Raw genomic sequence first — 26,092 nt, 5'->3', positions numbered from 1 at the left:
AAACAGTACCACATGATTTATCTAGTCAATCAGTCCTGAATTATGGAAGAAATAATTGTGGCCTTTAGCATTTGAGCAATTACCAGGCTTAAATACAAGCCTCTTATTGAGTAATAGTTATGACACGTTCATGGAATGTCCAAGTACATTAACAGATCATTCACTAGCAAAAATTCACTGTCAATATTTCAAAAATAGAAATGGTGAAATGCATATCTATAAGGTAGGTGCAAATGGGTTCATATCAACTCGATGGAAATTAAGTTGACCCAGAAAAAACCCAAAACTTTTCTTCTGTTAGTATTATCAAGCAGCAGCCAAGGTTTGTCCTCAGATCTCAGATCTGCTGTTAGCATAGCTGTGACGGAATAAAAGAAATACCCTGTCAGTCTGGGCACCTAGCTAGTCCTGGACTTGTGCACAAGCATACAGAGAAGGAAAATACGTAGGACAGTAAGACACATTCACAACACACAGCAAATTACAAAGAGATACTCTTTTTACTTGCAGTTGCAGTTTACTTGCAGTTTACATGCAGTTCCATGACATGTACCCACTGCTGCCATCATTACAGATTTCCCGCAACACACTCAGGTTCAACTGTCCTTGTGTTTCACAAGACCCCAGCCTGAAGATGTTACACTAGGTCTGAACTCACCAAAGTATCACATCACCCTGCATTTCTCATTGCGGACCAGAAACTTTTTGCAACTGGAGAGCTTTCAATCTACTTCTTCCTTCTGTGATTTTGCACATAGACCAACTTTCAGGTGCCAGAGGCATCTAACAAACATTGGGCTGAGATGAAGAAAAGGAAGGATAAAATACATTCAATAATATATGTCCTACTTGATTAACGTAACTTGGCAGTGCCCTCACTGCATCCCTGACTTTCAACCCAGCATGCATTTCATTCTATCCCAACCTGTTCACATCACTATGCACCAACTTTTTAACCTGAATTTACAGAAAATGTTAAATGCGTTTCCTGTCACACGGTCACCTAAAGCTTCCTGCACTCTTTCCTCACTTGTGTCCTTCAGAATCACTGCCTAATATGGGGAAACTGTATGTTTCACTTACCTTCTTCTGCAAGGAATAAAAATGTGATGATAAAAATCCAAGAGTACCTAGAAATGTTTCTGCCTGTTAGAAATGCTGGTCTGGTTCTACCTAAAATAGTCAGGTGGAAAGACTAAATATATGTACCTCACAGCCATAAGGCACTGGGTAATTTTTATTATGAGAAAAATGCGATCTTATTTACAGGTGCTTTACATCCAGCTTTTTTTTAATTGAATGCTGATGCCAATCTTACCATTTTGTAACATTAGCCTTATTTCTCTTTCTTATTGCAGGTCCTTAAGTGTTCCAAGTACCATTTGTCCTTAAAAATAAAGCTCCTACTTGTTTGCTTTTTCATTTCCTTAGCCAGATTTCAGATTGCATTTTCCTGAACACCACAGCTATTCATCCAGGGGAAGGACTAAAGGACAGATTCCTTCTGACATTCTCAGCATGCTGCTGTGAAGACTTCTGTCTTCAAGGACCCATAATGATGGAAGATGAAAGCTTTTTAACAGTTCAGCTTCTTGAGTAAATTACCAATGCACAAAGTTCAAAATAGGTTCAAAATTCATATTCCCCTCCTCAGGAAATGACACCAATGAAAGCAAAGTAAATCTGTCAGGACCACTGAACATACAGGTATGCATTTACATACAGAAAAGTGAAGAAAGTTACTTTTTTCCAAAGGAAAAATAAAAAGAAAGAAAGAAAGAAAAAGGCCTTTTTACAGAGCCTAATTTCAAGGATATTCCAGGATCCATTCTCTATTATTTGTGTTTGGATTAATATCCTCAGGCAGGCAAATCAGCCAATTCTGCAAGTTGGCTTCATTTAATTACTTTCTACATAACTCAAGATGGAAGCAAATTCTTTTCTCCTTACTCACACCTTATAGCAGAGGCAAATCACTCCCTCCCTCTTTACAACTGCAGTCAGTCATACTGTTACGTTTTGGTAGGTAGAGTGGAAAACTTTTTCTACAGTTGCTCATGCACGAGGGTGTTTGATTTAAATAATCAAGGTATTTAGGTAGACAGCTACCTCAGGCCCAGTGCATGTTTCTGTGGCTACAGGACTCCAGAGGTTGTTCACATACCCATGCCCTGAGTCCTTTGCTACCTAGGAAGCCCCCTGCTTCAGGACAGAAACCCAAGCCACCCAAATCATAAGCTAGTTCCTCAGCCACCTTTCTCTTGATACGTCATGGGAATGCCATCTTCACTGAAAAGGCAGCAAGGGAAAATCTGAGTTTAATAAATATATCTTCATCTCAGCTATGTTCCTCATTGAACAGCTGCCAAAGTTGCTCAGTACACAGGTTCATCTTTGCAAGTGGGGGCTACATGACAGCAGGGGGGCTTTTAAACCTCCTGACAGTAGCAAACTGAGAAACATTTTTTAAGCACAGCCCATTCCTGTGGGTGTGGGCAGGGGGGAATTCCAAAGAAGTAGTACTTCAGTGAACCATATGTGGGCCACAAGGAGCACACTGAGCATCAGTACCAGAGTAGTCCCTGAAGCCATGAAACCATCCAAAGCAAACAGAATAGCTCAGGACACACTTTGTTCCACTGACCCACACTCATCACCAAGCCCATTCAAATATGCTGCTTATACTCCCTTAAGTCCCTGTATCAGTTAATGTTTGCCGCTGGTTAGCATTCTGGTATCTCAAATACCAAGGATATTTCCTAATTCCACATACATAAGGACCTCAGATGTTACAGCAAGGGAACACTTCGATGAACATTGACCAATATATGCAAAAAAGTGAAGAAAAAAGTCACCACTTTCTTTTAGGCATCAGATATGGCAATTTGCACCAAGGAAAATCTCTTGAGTTTGTAATTGCCTAACAGAAGAGGAGAATACAAAAAGGAACTCAAAGAAATCATTTAAACCTTTGCTGATCTGTGATATTATTATCAACAGTTTTCCAACTTCAAAAAGGCCCTGAATAGTATATAGTAAGCCTAAAAGCAAAAATAGAAATAAAAAACTCCCCAAACTCCCTCATCTTCACATTAAGATGGATTTTTGCAATGAATGAATAACCTCTTTCACTTTTAATTTAGGTCTATGCATCAACATGGCTGTTATTATTCACAGCAGCAAAGCCCTTGCCACACTACAGCAGAAATAACAGCTGCATCTCTGGGTTCTTTTTTCCCCAAGAATTCACAATGTTATTTAAATAAGTCTAATATGCCATAGGTAAAGCAGACAAGGCTGTTTTTAATGAAGGGCTATTTTTATTTCTGTCCCAGCTTTATATAACATGACTGGAATTTGCTTGTGGAAGAAAGGATCATTAATAGCATGCCATCTCTCCCTTGCATGCAAGGACTCATGACACCCTCGGACATTTTCAATATTTATGTTGACATCTATATTCTACCAAGAAGCACTATGCCATTTACTAAACAGCACAGGCAAGACAGTATCCTTGATGTTTCCATAATACATGATGTAGTGTTTCCCTGAGAAAAGAAAATCAAAGCAGGAAATAGATCTATTGCCAAGGAAGCCATGAACTGTGGAAGAGCCATCAGCTTCTTCATCTATGCCTGTCCAAAACCTAGCACAATGGGATGCTACTGCCCGGCTCGTGACTGGGACTCTGATCCTGCTGCCACACAGCTAATGCTGATTGAGATATACCATTGGGTCTTCTCCACTGCATGGCAGGGAAGTGAATTATAGCATCAAGTAAAGCTTTTTCTCATCTAATTCCGCAGTTCAGTCTTTCAAAGAGACTTCAGTGAGACACCCAGACCATGTGCTGTTATGATGGCAGCTGGGTGTTCATGTCCCCGAGGCCCACCGGATTGCTCCCTCCTCGCTTTCCATAGGGATATTTTTATTCAGAGCCCAGAGGAGGTTCCTCTGCGAAACTATCTGAAACAAAGTTGGATGTGTGCTTCCCAGGCTACTTTTTGAAAACCGTACAGAAGGAAACAAATGCAAGTATTTGCAGTCTTATTATTCACACCCACACATACAACAGTATAGAGAAGTTAATTACAAGTGATGCAAGTGGCTAAATTACTACACTGTACTTACAATTTTCACCTTTGCTGTGGACAGCCTCTAAATGTATTTAGATCTCTTCAGCTGAACCTCTGTAGCATATTCAGTATTTCTACCAAACAAATTACTTGGGATGTATCAATAAATGCAATTATTAACATATAGCCTACCTTCCAAGACAGTTGACAGACAGCCATGATGGAAGATGTAGGTAGAGTCATCTTATCTTCATTTGGATCTGCTGAAAACCCAACGGGAAATTAAGGAATGACCTGAAAAAGGACCTTCATGTGAAGAATCTCTGTGTAGCCACCTGGGAAATACCTGTCTCCCTGGTTTCAGACACATTATTGACTTATTTTTTCCAGATCTATGGGGTTCACATTAAAGCCACCATTTACAGCTGCTGCATTCAGGGGTAAGTGATCACTAAATCAGAGAGGAAGGAGGAAAATGTTATGTAACTCAGGGAAAGAAAATCTACAGCAGGGCTCTTTGCCCCTTCCCTCTTACCCACCAACCAGAAGCAATTTTGGAACTAGCCAAGACTTGCAAGGAAAGGCTAAAATACAAATAAGACTTAGACGGATAGGCTTTCATTGCTACAGCTGTTTTATCTTTTATCTGTATAGTTTGGGGAGAGATACAAAATATGCCAGGTTCTGAAAAAAGGGCTATCTTGAAGGATGTAATGAGGCCTGATCACACTGCCAGGAGGCAAGAAGCTTCTTCCAGGAGCTGATTCCCAACAGTGGAGCAGATATGCATAAACTTTAAGGCTGCAACCCACTGAACCAGTGCAGAAGAGGCTCTGCCCCCGGGTGCACTGTAGAGGTGAAAGAAGTGGAATATCTCACCTAAGAGGTAGGGCACCTGGAAGACTCTGAACCTTTTTTCTCATAACTTGCTGAGACATAACCTTGCTGAGAAACAGGAAGACCCTGTAGACTGCCTTTTATATAGTACATGCAGGTATTGCATATAGCCAAAATGAAGAACCTGTTCTGAAGACCTACCAACCTCAAAATAATGCTCAAGATAAAAGACACACAACTAAGTTCCACTGAAGTTAAAATTGTACTGTTTTTCAGATTGACCTTCTATGAACTTTTATGATTGTTGAACTCAGAGTTTAATACTGACCCAATTAGGTATTCCATGTAGAAAAGACTTCAGCCTTCACAGCAGTGCTGTGAAGCTGGGATCCCCTTTGAGCAATAATCTGTTTTAAAATAAAAATGCATGCACAAAAATCCATAATATTAAAAGGAATTCAAATCTAAAATTCTTTTTAAAATCAAGCATGTATTTAAAATTGTACAACTTACATAAGATTTAGGGCTTAAAAAATAAAATACTCATACAATAAAAAGTAAGTTTATGACACGGTTGTGACATAATAGATGTCTTTTTCAGAGTAACCATAATTTTTTTTTTTTGTCTGGGAATGTCTTATTTCTGTCAGTATAATTATAATGTTATGCTTCACTTACATGCATGTATAACAGCAGTTCCCAAACTTTGATCGTTTTACTCATTTCTACTACAATGCAGAGATAAGTGAATAGCTACTCATTTCTCTGATTAAAGTAGGCAGCAAGAATATTTCACCAAGGAAAGAGGTGTGAAAAGTATGTTGCTAATGAAAAAATGTGGGTTCCATGAATGAATTGCAATAATTTTAACATTTTATATTAATCAGATGAGATAAAGAAATTACATGACATACTTTTCCAGCTGCTCACTCTGACACCATACTGATAGGTAAGCTGCTCAAGACTTACGTATGAGAGACTTAATAAAGCTAATAATAAATTGTAATGAAGTCTGAATAAGGATATGTGTAAAATGACTGTGTCCACATGACATTTCTTACTGCAGGAGGAAAGGCTTGAGTCAGCAGGAGGCTAGAGAGCTATAGTAATGAAATGAAAATGAGCTTTTCAATTTGAGGGACGTGAGAGAACCGGGGTTCTAACTCCCAGTGAAAGCCAGCAGGCAGAGCATATAACCCACCTGGCCCTATACAAAGTCATGTGGTAAGAGCCCTCTCCCAGCACCATGCCTGGACTGGAAAAATGTGCAGAAAACATGTTTATTCTAGCTTTGGGCAGCTTTGTCTCCAGGGCTTCAAGCCTCTACTGCAGGGTAAGATAGTTAGCTTTCCTATTAAAAATGGCAGGATAGGTAGGAGCTGGAGCTAAAAAGATTTTCTTTAATGAAACTTCACTGGGTCTTACACTTCAGTGATATATTAAGACCTAAAAGCATTTTAACCAAAATCTTGGACTCTAGAATTCAAAATACAGACCTTCTGTTCCAGCTCAAGCAAATGAATGATGCAGCAGTCTATCACTGTTGAGAAAGACTGTTTTCCAGGTGCCTGAATACAGCCCTTGGGGCAACTAATTCTCTTTACCTCAGTTTGAAAATCCCAACTTCAACAGATGCACCTCAGCTAGTATTTTAGGTGGGGTCAGGAGCGCACTTGTGAAGAGACTCATCTGAGCATTCCCCCTTACTTTTGCTTTTCACTGCAGGGCAATCTCAGAGCACACAGACCGCATTCATTTCGGATGAAACTAAACTGGGGTGCACTGAGGGTGCTCCATCTGCTCACAGGCATTCATTCAGCAGGATGGAAGTGTATCTCTAAGAAGGTGTTAGTATGGATGCTGGGTCTCCCGCATTCTCTGCTTACCTCTGCAGGATGATCCCCACCTGCTAATTTAGACATACAACGGTGTACACCATACATACACTGCTGGTGCCAACCTGTACATCACAACCAGTAAATTGGGAAAACACACTTTTGAGATAGGAATTGCTTTAACTCCAGTGAACATTTGAACAAATGGGTGTTCACAGATTTTCCAATATTACCGCTCTGCACAATTTTACAGCAATGTAATAGGGACAAGGAATATAAAAGTAACTGTGACACATAGACAGACAATTCAAGCATATTGTACGCATAAAAATGCTCCTGGCCATTATTATAAGCATTAGTCCCTGCATACTAGGCATGTAATTCTTGTCATGTTTTCTGTAGCACAAAGGTGACAGTTTCAGGAGGGGTGTGGGTTGGAGGTGAATCAGTTTCATATACATTCAGCTATTTCCATAGATTCTCCCATACAGAAGAGACAAAAAGACAGGCAGCTTTCCAGGAAAAATATTTCAGTCTTTCATTCTTTCCTAAAATTAAGTGTATTGTTTGGAACAGTACTTTAGTCATCCTTAAAAGAAGGCTGGAATAATGAGTAATAAATAAGAATATTTATTTCTTAAATATTTCTTAAAAAAATAAATATTTAAATATTGGATCACTGTATCAATTCCTTTCCCCTTTTTTTTTTGTTATTACTTGATTTCCCATTTCAGTGAAAATCTGTTTGATACTTGGAACCAACAGAAGCATACATCTGTTGAATATTGATGATTTATATTCAAGCTGTGGTACCTAATTACAATGCATTTTTCATGGTACCATCACATATTACCATCACTGATTCTTGGTCAGTCATGACCTACTTAACAGGAACTTTACTATTATGTTTCTTGACTTTTCATGTATTGCATAGGGTATGCCTTTCAGCTCTTATGATCAAGCATACTCCCTCCCCAAACTATAGCATTACAGCCAAGTTATATTGATCAAATCATAAGCAGACAGCTTTTTGCAATGCTCCACAAATGTGGAAATGAAAGCAATGCTTGCAAACTGAATGTGTTACAGCGTATGAAAAATTGACTCACTCCACCATAAAAAGCTTCACTCCTGAATAATTTCAAGAGTATTTTTAGATATTAGTGTGGGTGTGGGGGAAAAGCCCTCATTGCTTTAAAGCTTGCCTTTTGTTTAAGCCATCATTTTAAGAAATGATGTTATGTAATGAGAACCAAGAAAGGAAAAGAGTCTAAAACCAAGGGATTCAACCCAGTTATACTAATAGAAATTCACAAGGAATGTACAAGGTTCTGTCTTAGAAAACTTTAGAAATATTTAGGTATATAGTTTAGTAGATCATTGAGGTTTATGTTCATATTAGATGAAAATATCAATATAGTCCCTTCTTTCCAAACAGGTTTACACCAAATTATTCTCTCTTTACCAGTATCTCTCAATGAGTATGCCGTTATTACTGTGTCTTAAATACCAAGTCCTGAAATACAGGAATCTTTAATAGATGTTCTTGCTACCTGCTTTAGATTAATTGCAGTCCTTTGTGTCATGCAATGGGCACTATATCAAAGAAAAATTCCATTTGTGTCCAGGAAAGGTCTGGGCTGGTACCTGAGACATAGGATACTATCTACGAAAGAGGAATAATACAGCAAACACTTTTTCCACAAACTGCAAAGACAGAGACAGTTTCTAAGGGAGAAAGGACTATTTACTTTAAGTGCTGTTTGCACTCCTCAGCCTTCTGCTTAAGACTGCCAAAAAGCTTATACATACTGGGTCACATCAATAGGACTTTCCAAATCAATGTCTTGTTTCTGAGGACAGCCATTAGCAGACATGGTGTGGGAGTGTAAGGAGAGAGAAGGCACACAACCATGCTTCCCTCTCATCTGGCTTCCTCACTTCTAGCTGTTTGGGGGCCACCAAACTAGGATGTTACATCCATATCACCATGTTTAATAGGTTGTCAGCCACCTTCTTCCCATAAATCTCTTGAACTGCTTTTTAATCCACTTATATTTTGCACACTGACAAACTCAGGCTTCAGTTTATGGATGAATGCTTAGCATGGTTTATTTTAAACAGCTTTCACTGGGTATCTCCTCATTCTAGACTTGTGAGAAACAGTTCTGGGAGAAAGGAGAAGAGGGAAGATGGGATTGAAGGAGATCAAATCACTGCCTCAAGGGGCTTCAAATCACAGAGGCTTTCTGATCATACTAGAAAACTTGTCCACTCTTCTCTGTGTGTACTTACCTGGATACCAAATCTTATACACCTACATTTGTATTATTTAAAGTCTGTGTAGAAGAAGGCTTAAATTGTTTGCCCTGGCCCCCGGCTGGAGACTCAATTGCAATACATCACCCCCCAAAACAAGACCCTTGTCTCCAAGGAAGGGGTGACTTTGCATATCTGAAACACAGCTATGTCAAGAAAAGGAAAATGCACAAGAAACTAGAGATTACTGGGGAAAGATACTCCAATGGGAGCTTGGAGCTACTCACTAAACATGGCAAAGAGGCTACAAGTCTCCGAATTTATTCCAGTGGAGCCTGCATAACTTTGTGTCATTGGCTGAGTGGAAGATTTAATGTCTTCTCATGTGCCAAGCCAGAAATCTTCACAAGGAAATCTCAGTACACCATGGATACCATCAACCCCTAAGAAGGTGGTCTCTTAGGACAGCAGAACCTTAACATGAGAAAAATAAAGTTTTTGAGTTTTGTTCTTCTGTAAATCTGGCTGGGGAACTTCAGTGCCTGTCTTTTAGTCCCATTCCTCTGAATAACAGCAGCACAGTAGAGATGACAGAAATGGCAGTGTGGCATGCAGGTAGATTGATCACACTAGTTTACATCCTAAAGAAATAGCAAAGACCTTTTCTTTCAGCAGTTTATGCACTGAAAGGCTACTTCAGTGGCTGGCACATTTCTGCTGAAGTCCAGAGTGCCACCCCAAAAGACTACTTCACCTTTAAGGATACAACTGATCCTAAACTCAAATTAAAGATTGAAATACCTTCGGTAATGACAACAACATACACATTTAGACTTATGTTCCAAATGCAATAGGGTAATTACTTATCTATAAAGTGCTAGGGTCAGATATATTTTGCCAGGAATACTAGCAATTGCAGGAAGATGCCCAAGTATTTTAACGTTATCAGCTCACCACCTCTATTCACCTGTCAGGTGCTGCACCATATTTAGCAACTGCTGTCATTACCACGACGTTTGTCACTGGCTTGCCATTTTTGCGTACTCCTGAATACCCTGCAGCTGCTTCTCTGAAAGAGTGAGTCATCCAAAACTGTTAAATCTGGAAGCCAGCCTCAGTTTGGCTCCCAGCAAAATCAACACATATGATGAACCATCAACGCTTGTGTGGAGGAGGTTCAAGGGACTTGCAGTTAGACTCTAAAGTGCTGTGGGGAGGCGAAGAGCAAAACAGCTGCACGCTTTGCACGGCATGGGAGCTCAATAACTCCCCTGTAATCTCCTGGGGGCTAACTTGCAGGGCCAGTCGGCGCCGTCTCATGAGCTGCAATTCAGCTGTGGTGAGGGACCCGCCCCTTAAAATAGGCTTGAGGGGCAAGAAGCATCCTGTCCCCCCACCAGCGAGCAAACTTGATGCGATCAGCACTCAAGCTATGCACGTGTCCCCATTCTGCTGTATCCAGCCATGTATTATTACAGTTATATTACACCAGAATGAAAACCAAATTTAAGACCAAATCTCACCAAACTAGGACAAAACACTAAGCAGGTATGAATGTTACATAGTTAAAATGCTATATATGAACATATAGATATATGTAAAATTACATGATTGTGCACATGAAGCTTCTTTCTAAGGAAGGTGCCTTCAGATCAATAGCATATTAAGAGCCATTTAAATTCATTTCTAGTTGATCAATCTTTATACCATTGAGAAAAATAAAATTGACTTTAGCTGGACATAAATTGCTCCCATTTGGGATCCTCTTAAACTGCAACAGCAAATAAATTGATATTTGGCTGAAGGAATTCTTTCAAACAGCAATAACAAATAAAGAGTAGCAACATATTTAGTTCTACACATATGAGAATGAAATAGCAAAGTTATATGCTGATGTTTCCTCAATTGTTTGCTGTAAATGATGCATTTTTAAGATTGCCAGTGATTATCTTCTATTGGTTGGTGTTCAGTGGCTTCACCTACAATGATGTTCTCAGAGGCTATTTGAATTCTGCCTGGGGAGGTCCCAGGAGGTATTTTTATTTGGTTTAAAACTTTTCTGTCCTGTTGAAAATCTGATTTGCATAGTAGATACTCTTTTGCGTGGTAAATGTCAATGTCCTATTATTACTTTACATATTTCAGGTTTATAACTGAACTACTGAGTGACGTTAGAATATTTTGTATGTTTAAAGCTATTCCACTTGTTTGCTTCATAAACCTCTGAAAATAACAAAATCTTGTTTTGATGGAGCAGCTTCTAAACATGACCACGAGGTAAAATACCAAAAGCAAACCTTCAGGCTGTTTGTGTAAGCAGTAGGGGAGTGATCACAAAGTAAAACCAAGAAGTCTCAGGAGTAAATCAATCAGTGGCAACACTTTTTTTTTTTTTTTTAAGTATTTTAAAGAAAATTTTATAATACTTAGAATGTACATTTCAGGATACCCACTGGACACCACACCTTTCTTTCTCCCTCACAGACTTCATCTCCTTCTCTTCCTACTCACAATTCTGATTTCAAAATTATTTTGTCATCTAGGCCTTTTTTTATTGTACAGGAATGAGGCTAGGCAGCCAAAGATAAGCTCAACTACATTTATGCATTCAAATCTGCATTTTACAGGAGCTTCTGTTCTTTTGGCATTGTTAATGTTCCTCAGTTCCTATTCTTCCTAAAATATTCCTTAGAGCCTTCCTGCTGCCTGGCACTGGTCAGGCCTGACGCACATCTCCTTGGGGTCTGGAAGTGGTCAGGGGAGACAGGTTGTCTCCTATGAGATTCTTGTTACAGAATTGGGGAATATAATTCACCAAAGTCTTGAAAAACTAGAAGTGTCAAAAATGGGAAGTTGAGTGGTGATTCCATTACTTGAAGGAGGCAAGGCTGAGAGTTTCATTTCATTGAATTTACTTATCTATAGCCCTGCAGTTCTTAAGAACTTGGAAAAGCTGTGCATTATCGTTTATGCAGAGGCTGTTCTCTGCCAGAATTTTAATTATTCAAGGTGATTTCTAGGCACATGCACACACAGATTCTCATGCACAATGGAGGAAATAATGCAAGTGACCAAACAAGGACCTTAAACATACCAGTGAAATGATGCTTCAGAGCAAATGTGAGCTTTTCTATACATGTTTAATCAACCAGCTCTTTCTAAAGCCAGAGGAACATTAAATCAGAAATCTATTGTTTATAAATATAAAAATAATTTTGCATCAGACATGAACATGGTCCTGCTTGAATGATGAAAAAACAATAATTTGGATATAATGTATTAGAAGAAAATGCCAAGATTCATCATACCAACTATTCTGAATAGGGAATATGACCAGTTATAGTTTCAAAGCAAATATTTCCTGTAAGTTTTACAAGCATCTTGAATGCTTTAAGTTGCTGGCATACCTTTTCATAATATATCATCCACTAAGAAATAAACAATGGGCTACAGCATCCCCTACACAGGATTTTACATCATGGACAAAACTTTTTGAGTTTATCTGTCTTCCCACTGATGTAAAATAGACAGCATTTACCTCTTGCCGAGCATACAGCTTGGTCAACACCTCTCCTCTGACACCTAGAAAACATGCATTTCCCATCCTCACTACCTCAGGTCACACTGTGAGAAGCTGTAAATCGCATCATAAACCTCGCTGATCACAAGGGTCATACAACCATAGTAACACAAAAGGTGAAAATACACTTTCTGCTGATACTGGTGCCAACTGTAGTATTTTCTTAACCTGGGAAACCTCATGCACTTTCAAGGGATCTGATGCTGCAGGTACTGCAGACCCTTGAAGACCCACTGCCATTGATCACCTCCCTGCAGGGCTGCGGGTTGAGACAAACACAGCAGTTTAAAGGGGGAAACATCAGGCTGAAACTAAAACCCAGTGGAAGTGAATAGTTAGAGAGTGAAAGAGCAACCACTGGACATATGGAGGAAAAGCACTGGCCTTAGTTTCTATATCACTTGCTCTGGAAAATGACTCCCAACACTTTCAAGGAAAGACGGCACGGGCACCATCCGGGCCCAGCAGCAGGAGCCTGGCAGGTCAGAAGCACCACAAGCTTTCTGAGCACACATCAGCTGGGAAAGCTGTACAGTCTTCACCTCATATGGAGACACCCTTCAACATCTCTCCCCAAAGCTTGCCAAATATTGGCGGATGATCTTTTGGTGGTGGGGAGAGAGGCTTTGCCTTTTTTGTTTGGTTGTTTTGGTTTTCTAAGCAAGCCTTTGGCCAACCTCTCAGTTCATCTCACTTGAAGAATTTAACTTCCTTCCCTCTAACACAAGTAGGCCCAAGGCATTTACCTTTGTTTCTTTAAGGAACATGGTAAAAAACTCACGGTATCTCAATATTTACTTGTGGGAGAGCTCTGTCACTTACATATGTCAGGGCACCATGGGCACCAGGGGCTCCCAGTAAGCCAGGACCATCAGGGCCTCCCCACGTTGGGGGCAGCAGGGCAGGGCCTGGCAGCCAGGGCCCATCCCAGCTAGGAGCAGGGCAGCCGGGGAGCATCAGGGCAGCCCCAGCCCCGGGCATCGGGCACCTCTCTGGGGACAGGAACAGGAATGGGCTGCGGCTGGACTGGGATGGGGACCCATATATGGGCCTGGCTCAGCAGGGCCCATGACCAGGCAGGGCCGTGGGGAGCTGGAGACCAGCCCTGCTGCGGTGTTGCTGGGGCAGGGACTGATGGCCCCGAGAGGCTGATGTGGGGTCCTGGGCCCTGGGCAGGAGAGGGGGAGCCCCGAGGGGGCTGGGCAGGGGCAGGCAAGCCTGGTGGTGCCCTCAGGGCCCTGACAGCTTGGGAGATTATTTATGTAGTTTTAGGCCAGGGATTAGACAGTAAAGCATAATCTGGCTTTCTCCACAGCTGAACGTTTGCTGCTTTGATGCTAACAGACATGAAGCAGTATCTCCAAATAAGATTTGTTGGTGAACATTTGGGCTGTTTTGAAGAGTGCTGGTACTGAGTTAATGTTTTATTTTGCACAGACTTCCTTTCTAACTACTGTGCTGATGACAGGGCCAGCTCTAGGCATGAGAACAGTGTTTCTAGTGTCTAATGTATCTGAGGCAACAGATTGCTACAGCCAGCAAAACACATGGCCTTGTAGGCTGGCTGTTGAGTCTGAGGAAGATACGCGTAGGAAAGCAGCTATTGCTGGGGAAGCGTGGGTGGGAAGGCAGAGGAGGTCTTCCTAACGGCAGCACTCCTAAGACCTCCAGGAATACCCTTTCCCTGACAGCACAGCAGCAAAGCCCAGCTTGCCAGGGATTTCCTTCTTTGCTCCCCAACCGAGATCATAGAATCAAAGAATCACGGAATGGTGAAGATCATCTAGTCCAACCTCCATGCCATAGGCAGGGACAGCTTTCACTAGATCAGGTTACTCAAAGCCCTGTCCAGCCTGGCCTTGAACACTTCCTATGATGGGCCCCGGTAGGTAATAGGTGCTGCCTAGCACAGATTCAGTTCTGGCTCTGGCTTGGTCTCTTCACAACTGCAAAGTTTACTTTTTAACTCAGTTTCCTGGTGAAGTGTGAAGGTGTTGGAATTGCTGCAGAGTTAAGTTCTCCTACAGATTATTAAAATGTCCACCTTAGTAAGCAGTGCGATGCAACAACAGTGGATCTACAGAAAGAAACAGATGTTGCTGAGGACCTGATACCTAGGCTATACACGTTTGGGCATTTTATTTCAAACTAACTATAGTCTGGTACCAGGGACTGAATGCTCATTTGTGGCTGACACGCATTAAACGTGCTCCTGGAGCCCACCTTTTAGTGAGTTTTATCTGAAGGGAACCCATTCTGTGTATTGTAATGTAGCGCAGTAATATGAATCAGTAAGCCATAAGTGGGGATGTAATTCAAAAGGTCACTCCTGACACAAAGAAAAATGCTAATGGAGATGCACCCCTAAAGGCAATCCATTAGCCGTGTCTATTTTTTTTTCACAGGAAAAAACCCCCAACAACGTTACAGTAGTAGACCAAAGAGAAAATTTACTGACACCTTCCTCCTGTCCTTATTCAGTTCTAGCCCAAGTCCCCTTATCTCAAATGTGATACTGCACTGCATTAAACTGAGTGCACTTGGCTAGGGGACAGACTAAAGTCTGAGGATTATTTATACCCAAGGTGGTAATTTGCAAGGCACTATTCTCCCCAAACAAGACCAAGTCAACATTGGTCACCCAAATTACTTTTGCAGAGAAAATGCTCTCCAAGATAGAAATCATTTCTAGTTATTTGGTTTTCACCTGGGGAATAAAGGGAAATTTAAACTGTGAAAATATCTTCTGAAAGCACATGCTAAGCAATTGCATTCTGCTAGCCTAAATGCTTCCTGCAGCAGGGTAATGTTACTCTTTTCTTCATCAGTAGCTTGTAGAAACTCTCTCTTAGCTTGAAGTCCAAGCATTGGAGTGCTTCTAAACCACTGAGAGTTTTTACCGTGTAGGATTTTGTTGTATAGTACAAAGACAAAACAGTACTATTCTTGTTTATAAGAAGAAGGCATTTTACTGAAACTGCGAAAATCCACTTTTTCAGATAAACGGCTCTATTTTACCGTGTATATGAAAAAAGTAAAAATCAATATTCTGCATTTATTTTTATCTTTTTTTATTTATATATGTGAAACCTGTTGAGATTACCTGTTCAGTGGCAGTGTAAACTTAGCAATCACTTTTGTCTAAATTCCAATCTGGTATTATCCTTCCATTACCTTCCTATGCTCCATGTGAAATGAATTAATAGTGAAGTAAGAGGCAGAGTAAAATGAGAATTCTTAAACTGCCTTAACCATAATGAGAAACAAAAATGAATTGCTGCGTCTTGAACGTATCCTACTGGGTCTCGAGCATATTCTCTATCCTCATGTCATTTGAAATCATGTTCGTAAGCATGAAATCTAATATAGCAATGGTGTCAAGCAAGGGAGGCAGTGTCTCCTCATGTGCAGTAAGATAGTTTACATGCAGCTCGAAAGGGGAAGATATTCCCCCATTCCTCAGTGAAATTTTTATTCTGGTGTTAAAAGTTCAAGAAGTCTAGCCAACTTTGAAACCAGCTGAACTCCATTCAATTCACTCTCCCTCTCAACCTTCTAGTAATTAACATGTTTTCCTTTTAAGTCTGATGGAATTTCAGAGCATTCAGAGTTGGGGATTTTTTTCCTAAAATAAATGAAACTGTAAAGCTGTGGGCACATTTTGTCAGATAGGTGTGTCACCTTGTGATTCTGCCAAACACTGGAGCTGTAGTATAATGTAGATCAATATCAATACAGAAATCAGAAGTGGAGGAGGACAGCACTTTTTCAGTTTGGTTTCGTTTGTTACACTCATTTTATATTAAAGCCACCAAATCAGAAACAAAGCAAGCAGCTATTTTAAGAACCTTTTTCTGATTGCTAAAGATCTGGGTGAATTTTGCAAAAACAAAAAAAAAGTACCCAACTTCTTATATACTTTTGCCAAACTACAACATAGCAGCGCACCATGACAGTCTTCCACAGACCTCTCTCCTGAGGTTCCCAGGAAGGTTCCCAGACACACTGTTTCACAGCAATGTGCAACTACCTGCACAAAATTAGGCAGCTGTTAATCAGTGTGGGACTGCCTTTATCCCAGAAGGTTACCAGGAATTTCCTAACAGGATGAACTCAAGGCGAAGCAGCACAGAAAAGCAACTGAGAGTAACTGAGGGCATCAAGAAACAAATCTACCGATTGAGACTGCTTGTGCTGCAACAGAGATAAACTTATTTTGTTTCCTGCAAAAACAGAAGATTACCATTGCACAGCCAAAAAACACAAGCCTGTGTTGACAACCTGCCTTATTTCTCTTCAGTGTAACCTCCTGCATATTATCATTTGTAAATTAAAATGACCTGAACCAAAGAGGCCCTAAATGCAGGCGTGCTCCTAAATGCTTTTATCAGAGAAGACGGGAGATTAGAGGTTAAGATAGTTCCAGCAATGTTAGTTCTCACTCAGAAACTCAGAGGAAATTTTCAATCCACTCCCACTTTTCCTAGAGAGAGAGAAGTTATCTCGTGTAAGAGCTTTTCCCCTGATTCTTATGCACATTAAGTAACAAGCCAGTGTTCCCCATCCAAAATTTCGCATGGCAGTGCACAAACTCCAAAGAGTCTACAGCCTAATCGAAAAGACACAGAAGGTTATTTTCAGAGGAATACCTCAAAAGGATATTCAGAACTAACCAGAACTTGTGTCTTTTCAAATTCCTTGGCCAAAAGAGATAGATAGTTTCTGCATATTTTACATAGATATGAAAAGGAAAGGGAGTTCTAGTGTGAGAAGAGACTCTGCTGAGAGCAGGGGACAGGTTGTTCTCAGCAGGCTTGAATATGAACAAACTCACAGGCAAGCTTTGAACCTTACCTGGTAATTGGTGTTGATATAAGAAGAGTGACTGTGTGCAAGAAAGGAAGATGATGCCCCTGTCCCTGAGGCATGCACTTCAAACCTGATTGAGAGAAATTTTTCCCTTGACACAATCATTTCTACTTTAGTGAAGCTCCAGCATAACGAGCATTTTATATGCATTGCAGAGGGACTGGAATACTAATTTCTAAATGGAAAATGATAAACATCTTCCTATATTTAGGCTTGTGGCTGTGAAAGGGAAGGCAGGCATGGCTGGAACTCCAAATAGAAATGCCTCTGCAGAGATTAAGATATTGAATATCCAGTAAAGACACAAGGTCTTTATGACAAATAAATCCCAAACAACAAATTTTTCTGATACTGGAACATTCATTCACAGAAAGAACCCTTAAAAGTCATCACTTTTGATTTTGTGTTTGGACATTTAAAAAATTATTACATCCCAAAAGGCAGAACATATTTTAATAATAAACTCCTGAATATAACGATATGATTATGTATAAATATTTGCCTATCACAACAGTGTGCTTGAACTATTGTATCTTTAAAATTATGTTAGCTATCCACACATGTCAAACTTGAAGTGAGATTAATATAAACTAGTCTCTCATCAGCTTCCCTTCCTGCGTTGGGAAAATAGGCTATGAACAAATTTCAGAAGGTATGAGGGTTAATTTGGATAAGCAGCCAAAGTGTTGGTGTTTGCCTGATTTATCTCTTGAGTCTGAACCATAAGCCTCAGAAGCCTGAAACTTTGCTTAATTTAGCAAGGTTTTCCTGATTTCTTAGCTCGCGCAGAAATGAATGAGAGTTCATGACATCCTTGTGCCCCAGGCAGGGGATGTACAGGCCTTGCAAGACTGGATTTTTGGTCTAAGATGTTTTTATCAGCAGAAGAAGTCACTTTTCTACCATGCCAGTGTTCAGGACAGAAAAATCACATTTTTAATGAGCCTTTTTTCATTTTTGGAACAGTGGTATCATGAATGACGTCTCTTCTGCCTGCCTGTTTTGAAAGCTGCAATCTAGAGATGCACAAGGAAGATGAACTGCTAGCCTCATCTTTCAAATGTTTTACAATGACTGTTCCCCATTGTCTCAAAAAGTTAATCTCACGCACCTCAGGTTATTGACAGACATAAGTTTCTCTTCCTTCTCTCAACCAACATAGGGATGCTGACCATGAGACATATTGGTAATTTTATCATGAGCATGTTGTCCTGGCTGTCATGTAGTTCGGGGGGGTCACAGGAGGGGTGGGCAGGGCACAGCAGGAACTGACCCCTTCAGCTTGGGGAGGGAAATGATGACTTTTAGGTCTGGTCCTGAGAGAGAGAAGAAGGGAGACCCTCCTTCTGGGAGACATGCTAGAGAAGGGATGACAGTAACAGTAGGAAGCAGTGTAAGCAAAATGATGAAGGCAAAATTCACAAGACAAGACTGCATAACAGCTACAGGGGGCAATTTACAACACACAGTTCAGGGGCTGGCTGTAAGATTCAGGCTGTGGTTTAACCAGACTCATCTGAACCACCCTCAGCGTTCCTGCAATTATGATAACTTTTCTCCGTCTTTGTTCCCAGAGACATCCAACGCTGTTTCCATTACAATGGGCAAGTATGATCCTTGTAGACAGTGACTAGTTCTGAACTGAAATACAATAATAAAGTCAGCACTGACAATTTAAAGACACCCAAGTTTTATCAGCTGCAGTAAAAACAAATCAGTCCACCTAAGTCTGTAGGGGTTTATGTTAGTGCTAAAATAGATTGGAAACTTACAGACTATTAAAGAAAATAGGATTGTTTTCAAGATACTACTTTTTCCTTACAAGGAGCTCTCCACCATACAGCCATATCCACTGGTGAAGGACAACTGGGAAGCAGTCACTTCTGATTGATTTACCTGAACTTTATATAAATGATAACAGTTTCCCACTGAAAGAGCTTTACATCTGTCATTCAATTCTGCACTGGTAGCACTCTGCACCCTCACCTCTGTTCTAGGCTTAGTAACTTTTCTGAACAAGATGCAAAATGTATTTGACAGAAACCACTACTTTTATTTAAAACCAATAGCAGTCCATCCACTTCATGCCCATAGATACAAGGATTGTTAGCACCTAAGTGACAGAGTAAATAAAATTATCCTGTAAAATTCAGTCTTAAATGGATGGTAATTATTCAAGACATCCCAAGGCACTTTGTGGGCAATAGGCAAAAAAGGAAATTATCCTTGCTTCTTAATGCATATATTGAAATTCCAGTATCTTGCCTTAAAACAAATAAACTAACCAACCAACGAACCGGAGAACAAGTCTGCTGAAAGGCACACACAAATTCCTTTGCTTTCCGATCAGGTTGACAGTAAGTCTTAAATGAAGAAGATTCATCTCTTTTGAGAGGAACTTAGTGCTTCCCTACCAGGTTATACATATAAGCTAGCACATGGATGAACATACACATTTCATCTTCATTATGAATTACGTAGAAAGAAAAGACAGATTGCGCATATATCCTTCCTTAAGAAAAGATTATATTTACATGAATTTGTTCATGGCTTAAGCCGTTTCTCTCACATGCCTTCAGCTAAACAGTCCTGTTGTCTCTTCATTCCTTTCACAAATTAGACTGTCACTAGGTCATGCCTTGCTGTTTAGTTATTTTTAGCCCTCTCATTACACCTGGAAATGTTTGCAGTTAAAGTGCTGCCATCTGGAGTTGTTAATGGCATGCTGGTGGAAGTGTAATCACTGCATGACTTTGTTCTGCACTTCCCCAGGGTGCAGAAAAACGTGATACACATTTAATTTATGTTAGTTTGTGCTTACAGCTGCTCATCATCAAATGTGATAATATATACAATTTGGTGCTCTCCTTCAATATCTTCCCATCAAAAATTACCTTTGACATATCAACAGTTGCTACTATCACCAAAATACACCTGTAGATGCTAAAAATAGCTTTAAGTGAAACTTGTTGTTGAATTTTTCTAGGAACTACAAATTTAGGAGCCTTTGAAATCAAGATGCAATTATATTCATCTTAGTAGGAGGTTCCTGTCTAGTTTGTATTGCCACTAAGAATGATTTTGGGATTTGGGGATTTATCTCTGCTTTTCACTCACTTTAAGCTGCAGAAAGGAGATTTTAGCTGCATTATCTGATTTGTCTCTGCTATGTCATAGCAGAGAATGAAGTATTATTGTCTTAGCTATAGCAATTTATAAACCAAGACCCTAAATTCTGCCTTCCAGCCAGGAGCTGTTTAAGCTTTGCAAAGGAAACTATAATGTAGGTGTTTTGCTGTTTGTGTTTTGTTTGTTGTTGTTTTGAGGTTTTTTTAACCACAGTATTTTACCACAGAACAATCAATATCATGTTCATATTCAAAATAAATTGAGTCTTTTTTCCATTTAAACAAGTTACTCTGACTCAAAGGAGACTTGGGCTCCTGAGTGGAAAAAAAAGAAGTCTGAATTACAGAAGAGGAAACAAGAAGAGGTTTGATATGCATGTAACTGCATAATTCATAGAAGAAGAAACAACACATGCAGCATGTAGCCTGTTGTACAGAAGACCTGTACTTTAAGATGCTGAGCAACATTATCAGTCACAGCTCTTGTCACTGCTCAGATGTATTCTGCCTAAGTCTCTCACTTTGGGGAAAAATCGTCAGTTTTCACGCAGAGGCTTGATTTCATCCCACAGACTGTACTCAACTAAAAAATGTACCTCTAGCTTGGGCTCCATCATCACAAGCTCTCTTCTTGGTCATTAAACACCTCAAAACACTAGTCATAGACAAGACTCACTCACTCTCAGTTACTGGGGAGGTCTGGAGTGACTTTTCTCTCCTGATAGAGTCATGTAAAGAGCCCAGAGAGAGCAGGATTTTCTTGAGTGTAAATAAATATCTGGTATGGGGAAAGCTGGTGTTTTACAGAATGGAAGGAGCCTTCACATCCCAGATAGGAAGCAGGAGGTTATCTGAGCCGCAGCACTCGCACAGATCCTCCTCATCCTCTCCCACATTAGTGTTGCCCAAGGAGGGGGCACTCACCAGCCCTCCTGGCACAACAGTATCCCTGATGGGGCTCAGCCCTCCTTTTCGATGCCACAGAGGCATCCAGCTCTCAATGAAGTTCAGTCTCTACACTTAGGAGGCAATGCCACCTGTGGATTTACCAGTCCTCTCTTTCCCTCGCCTCACACAAAATATATTCAATTTGAAAAACACTGTGGTGGAGAGGCAAGTGTGAAAATAAATCCCAGTGCTTCAGTCTCAGGGGGAAGCATAGAAAGCTGAGCTAAAAATAGACAGTTTTGAAAAGCAGGGCAAGTTGTTAGGCAGCCAAGCTGGAAAATTTTGGCCCCTGACTTTTATACTAGCTGTACATGTTTGACAAACAACAATTTGAGAATTCTACTTCATACATAGCCTATATGTTTGAGTCACACCTTTGAAAATTCAGACCTCACTTAAAACTCTAAATGTCAACCAGTCTGAGGAACTGATAGTGGACATGTATGGATGAAGGGATATGTAATTTTTTCTAGATACTATGCCGATGCAGTTGCAAATTTCCATATTGTATTACAGCAAAAAGCCTATATTTTGTCACAGTCACACAAAAAGAATTTGGAAAGCTGTCTTTGCAGTATTTTTCCTAAACGAACTTCTAGTATCTCTCAAATCCCCCCTGTTAAAAAGCATGATGATAGTTCAAAAGAGGTACCCCTGAGCTATATTTTCCATATTTGCTCAAATGCTGCAATAATATGTTTCTAGCTCTATGTTCCTTACATATTCCTTTTTGGTCTCAAATCACATCCTATATACAAGCAAAAAGAGAATACACTTGTAGAAACAGAAAAAAAATTACTTTTCTGGAGCAGAGATTGCTTCATTCAGATTGGTGGGAGGAAAAAGGCTACTCTGCAGATGCGATTGGCTGTTGAGATGAAGGTGTTGGAAATGGAAGTGAAAATGCAAGTGTTAATGTAAATATTCTGCCAAGAGATGAACAAGGGAACTGATGTTTATATTAGAAGATATGTACATGAGGAGAATGCTGGATGTGTGGAGAGAGCCTCTATATTTGGTTCAGTATTTGCATACCCTAGGAAAAAAAAAAACAGAAGGGAAACTGGGAGGCTGTTCCCGTTGCTAGAGTAGCAAGTTCTAAAGTAATGGAAAGAAACATCTTTGGCTGAACTTCTTTTTCCATATTTGCAAAACACACACCCGTAATTCTACTATCTTTGGACTGCAGCTGCTGTGCTTTGCACTCCAGGCTTAGCTGAAAGAAAAGAAATTAAATGCTTCTTTCTGGGAAAAGCACAGGTACAGCATCTTAACAGGATACGATAGGATAAGAAGGTTGTGTTACAAGACCAGTGGCAAACTTTGGCTTTATAATTTCAATATGAAAAATTCTACTTTGGTTTTACTGTATTCTGAGGTTTGTATTCTTAAAGGAGGGAAACATATAGTTTCCTTTCTCAGCATGATTTTGGGCCAGCTGTAAAATCTGTCATAGGTGAAGAGTCGCCAAGATTATTCTCCAGTGTGATCATATTGTTCAGATGATCATGTGGGCAGTGTGACCCCTATGGTTTTATTCAAGAGACTTAACTGGATTTTTTTTAATCTAAGTGCAAGAATGCAGTGTAATACTTCGATTTCCTGCTATCATCACTTCAAAAAACAGGGAAAAGTTTTTAAATGCTAGGTGGAACTAATGACCTTGCGAGAACTATTTACTACTATAAGAAGCCATCTGAGAATAGAATATTTATAATAATTGGGAACTTAATTAGATATCTGGCAGTGCTTAAGCAACTAATTTAAAAAAAAAAAAAGCCAGATTGAGTAGGGTCACCTCTCCAATGAAATGAGAAAAGTAGTAGCAATGTTTTCTTTAATGAGTATTCAAAACTAAAGTCTTTAAGAATCATTTAACTTTTAAAAATAATGTTTTGACAGAGAAAAGGATTTCCTTTCGGGTTAATTTACATCAAAATTTCACTGTGGTTGAATCCTAAAGGAAATAAAGGAACGTCTCAGAAAATAGACTGCATAAAAGGAAACTCTAAAATTGTCAAAAATACTTTTGAAGCTTCCTCTACAAAAACGAAGGCAGTGGGAATACAGCCATGTGTACATTACCGTGTAGCACATCCAGGAGACGAAAATGCTGTTGAACCTTTGGATCACAACAGGCTGGGAATAGATGGGCCATTCTCTTCCTCCAGTGATCCTATGGAAAGACTAATATATCTAATTTATCTCAGGGCACTGGGTGCAGGTACCCAGGCACCGGCAGGGGCAGCTTCTGTGAGGAGAGGCTGAGGCTGCCCCATGCCGGACACAGTTGGTTCCAGACAGCTCCAGCAGACCCACTGCAGGGCACGGCTGAGTCCCTCAGCCAAGATGGTGGCACCTCTGGGAAAAAGTATTTAAGAAAGGGCAAAACACCACACAGCAGTGTGAAGAGTGAGGAAAATCAGTGAAAGAAACAGCCCTGCAGACACCAAGGGTATGAACTGACCGCAACACCCATTCCCCAGCCCCCTGCACTGCTTGGGGTGGGGAGGGGAGGTGGGTAGAGGAGTCGGGAACTAAGGAGTGAAACAGAGCCTGGAAAAGGGTGGGGAGGGGACAGGTCTTGTTTTAATTTTTGTATTTGTTTCTCACTACCCAAATCTATTTTAATAAATCCAATTTTCCTCAAGTCAAGTCTGTTTTGGCCATGACAGTAACTGGTAAGCAATCTCCCTGTCTTTATGTCCACCCATGAGTTTTTTCATCTAATTTTCTCCCCCTGTCCTGTCGAGCAGGAGGAGCGAGCGAGCAGCTGGGTGGACGTCCGGCCGCTGGCCAAGGCATTATAACCCACCACATTCGGAGTGGAGGCATCAAAGAACACTTCTTGCTGCCACATCCTAGCTTCCATCCTATCACACCACAGGTATGTCTTACCCTGCTAATGCATGCTGAGGTAACAGCAAGCAGCGTAAGCCGTTCCTATGGCTGGACACCTCTGAGGAAAGAAAATTGCACTCTATTGTCAAGAAACAGCTGCTTTTTAGTTCTGCACCATGAGTACTACCGATGAGATGAACTTTTTGAAACCACACAGAGATCAGTACAGCAGGAGGTTAAGATTCAATGCTTGTTTTAACAAAGTTAGTGGGATACAGAAAAACTATGGTAATATAATAGAAGCAGCTTTTTCTACAAATAACTATAATTTGAAGTTCTATAAAGCACCAAATGGGGAAGACGAAGTCTTCTACTTGCAGATCTGTAAGCTAACCTTAGTAAACAGACAAAAGGGTACAGTTTAATTTGGGTCTAAGATGTGTGTACATGCTACTACTACATAGTAGTAAATTAAAAACAAAAATACTTCAAAAACTTTTCTCACCCACAATCCTTTTGAGTTACTTTACATACCTTGGGGGAGCCCTAAGCTTTAACAGCAGAAAGCACATCCAAATTGATTGAAACATGAACAGGAACTGTACAAGGTCAGCAAGGCAAGGTGAAAGGGAGATCTCTCTTAATTATTGAGAAAGAAAATATATTTTCTTAAAGAGAGGTTCAGTTTATATCTAGGTTATTTTATCCCACTCCTTTCACCCTTCTTCACCGGAAACTGTATTTATTTCCCCTTTTCAGTTTCTTTAATCCAATTTCCTCTTGAAACAATTTCTATGTATTGCTGATGCAATTATTTGAACACAAATGCTCCACTTCAATGGCCTGTCTACTAGTTTCCAAGTCTACTTGTCAACTTCATCATACGTGACCTCATGTTTTTGAAGCAACTAGTTTTAAACCACAGAGAGGTATCAATCTATAGCATTCCTTCAGTATATTTCATCCCACTGTGAGATGCCCTCTTCGCCTCAATTTATCTATGCTGTCTAATATACTACAGCCTGTAGCTAGGTCTGTCTAATCTGTCTTCATAACTCATATCCTCACAGTCCTAAGCACTTATACAGTTCTTCACTGCAGCCTCTTCAATCTTGACAGAAGGTTTTGCAATATGGGAAAGGAATTGCTCACAGCATTTAGAAGCTGGGTGAACCTCAAATTACACAATGATAGGTTTTATCATAAACTACAGACTCATTGGAAATAGTTTGAATGACCCCTCTTTTTACATATTCTTACAGAATTTAATAAAGATAAAACTATTAGAGTTCAGTTGATAATATTGTTTGAACATTTTAAAGGAAAGTAAGGAACTTCTTAAAATTATTGCGGATGACAATTTCTTCAGTAAGCACCATCAACTTTTCAAGTGGATTTGAGTCAATGTGGCATAAATTTGGGAATTTGCACCAGAAGTCTGGCAAAATATACACGTATTCAATGTCAGTATGAAACTTTTAGAAAATTGGTTCATTTAGATTTCGAAGGACAGTAATGTCAGTTTTCCCACACAATTATAACCATTGCAGTATTTCATACAAGCATATACTTGTAAGGGCAGACCTGGAAAAGTTCCTTTTTTGTTTGTGGGGATTAAACAGCATTGAAAGTTACACTTTGCATCTGAATAGGCAGCAAAGCACTGAACTGGTATTGATATGGAATTCATCATGTGGGGTGGTCCAGCAAGGCAGAATC

The 26,092-nt window shown here is 40.1% G+C and overlaps 1 protein-coding gene across 6 annotated transcripts in view; it reads right to left on the bottom strand.

Annotated features, from left to right (window-relative positions):
* Positions 1-26,092, bottom strand: part of LOC148055769 (uncharacterized) — a 126,566-nt gene that overhangs the window by 21,414 nt on the left and 79,060 nt on the right. Inside the window, exon 4 of one of the 6 annotated variants that reach the window (XR_015704907.1) lies at positions 4,269-4,339. The exons of 4 other annotated variants lie outside the window; for them this stretch is intronic. The gene's annotated coding sequence lies outside the window, so the exon portion shown is untranslated. The remainder of the gene's footprint in view (positions 1-4,268; positions 4,340-26,092) is intronic. One more of the 6 variants, XR_015704908.1, reaches the window with a different exon arrangement.

Source organism: Nipponia nippon, unplaced genomic scaffold, assembly GCF_047370975.1.
Source record: "Nipponia nippon isolate SJK-2023a ecotype South Korea unplaced genomic scaffold, ASM4737097v1 scaffold_2, whole genome shotgun sequence".
In the NCBI taxonomy this organism is placed as follows: Eukaryota; Metazoa; Chordata; class Aves; order Pelecaniformes; family Threskiornithidae; genus Nipponia; species Nipponia nippon.
The sequence above is the reverse complement of the archived record's forward strand: the minus strand, read 5'-3'. Positions and strand labels throughout refer to the sequence as shown.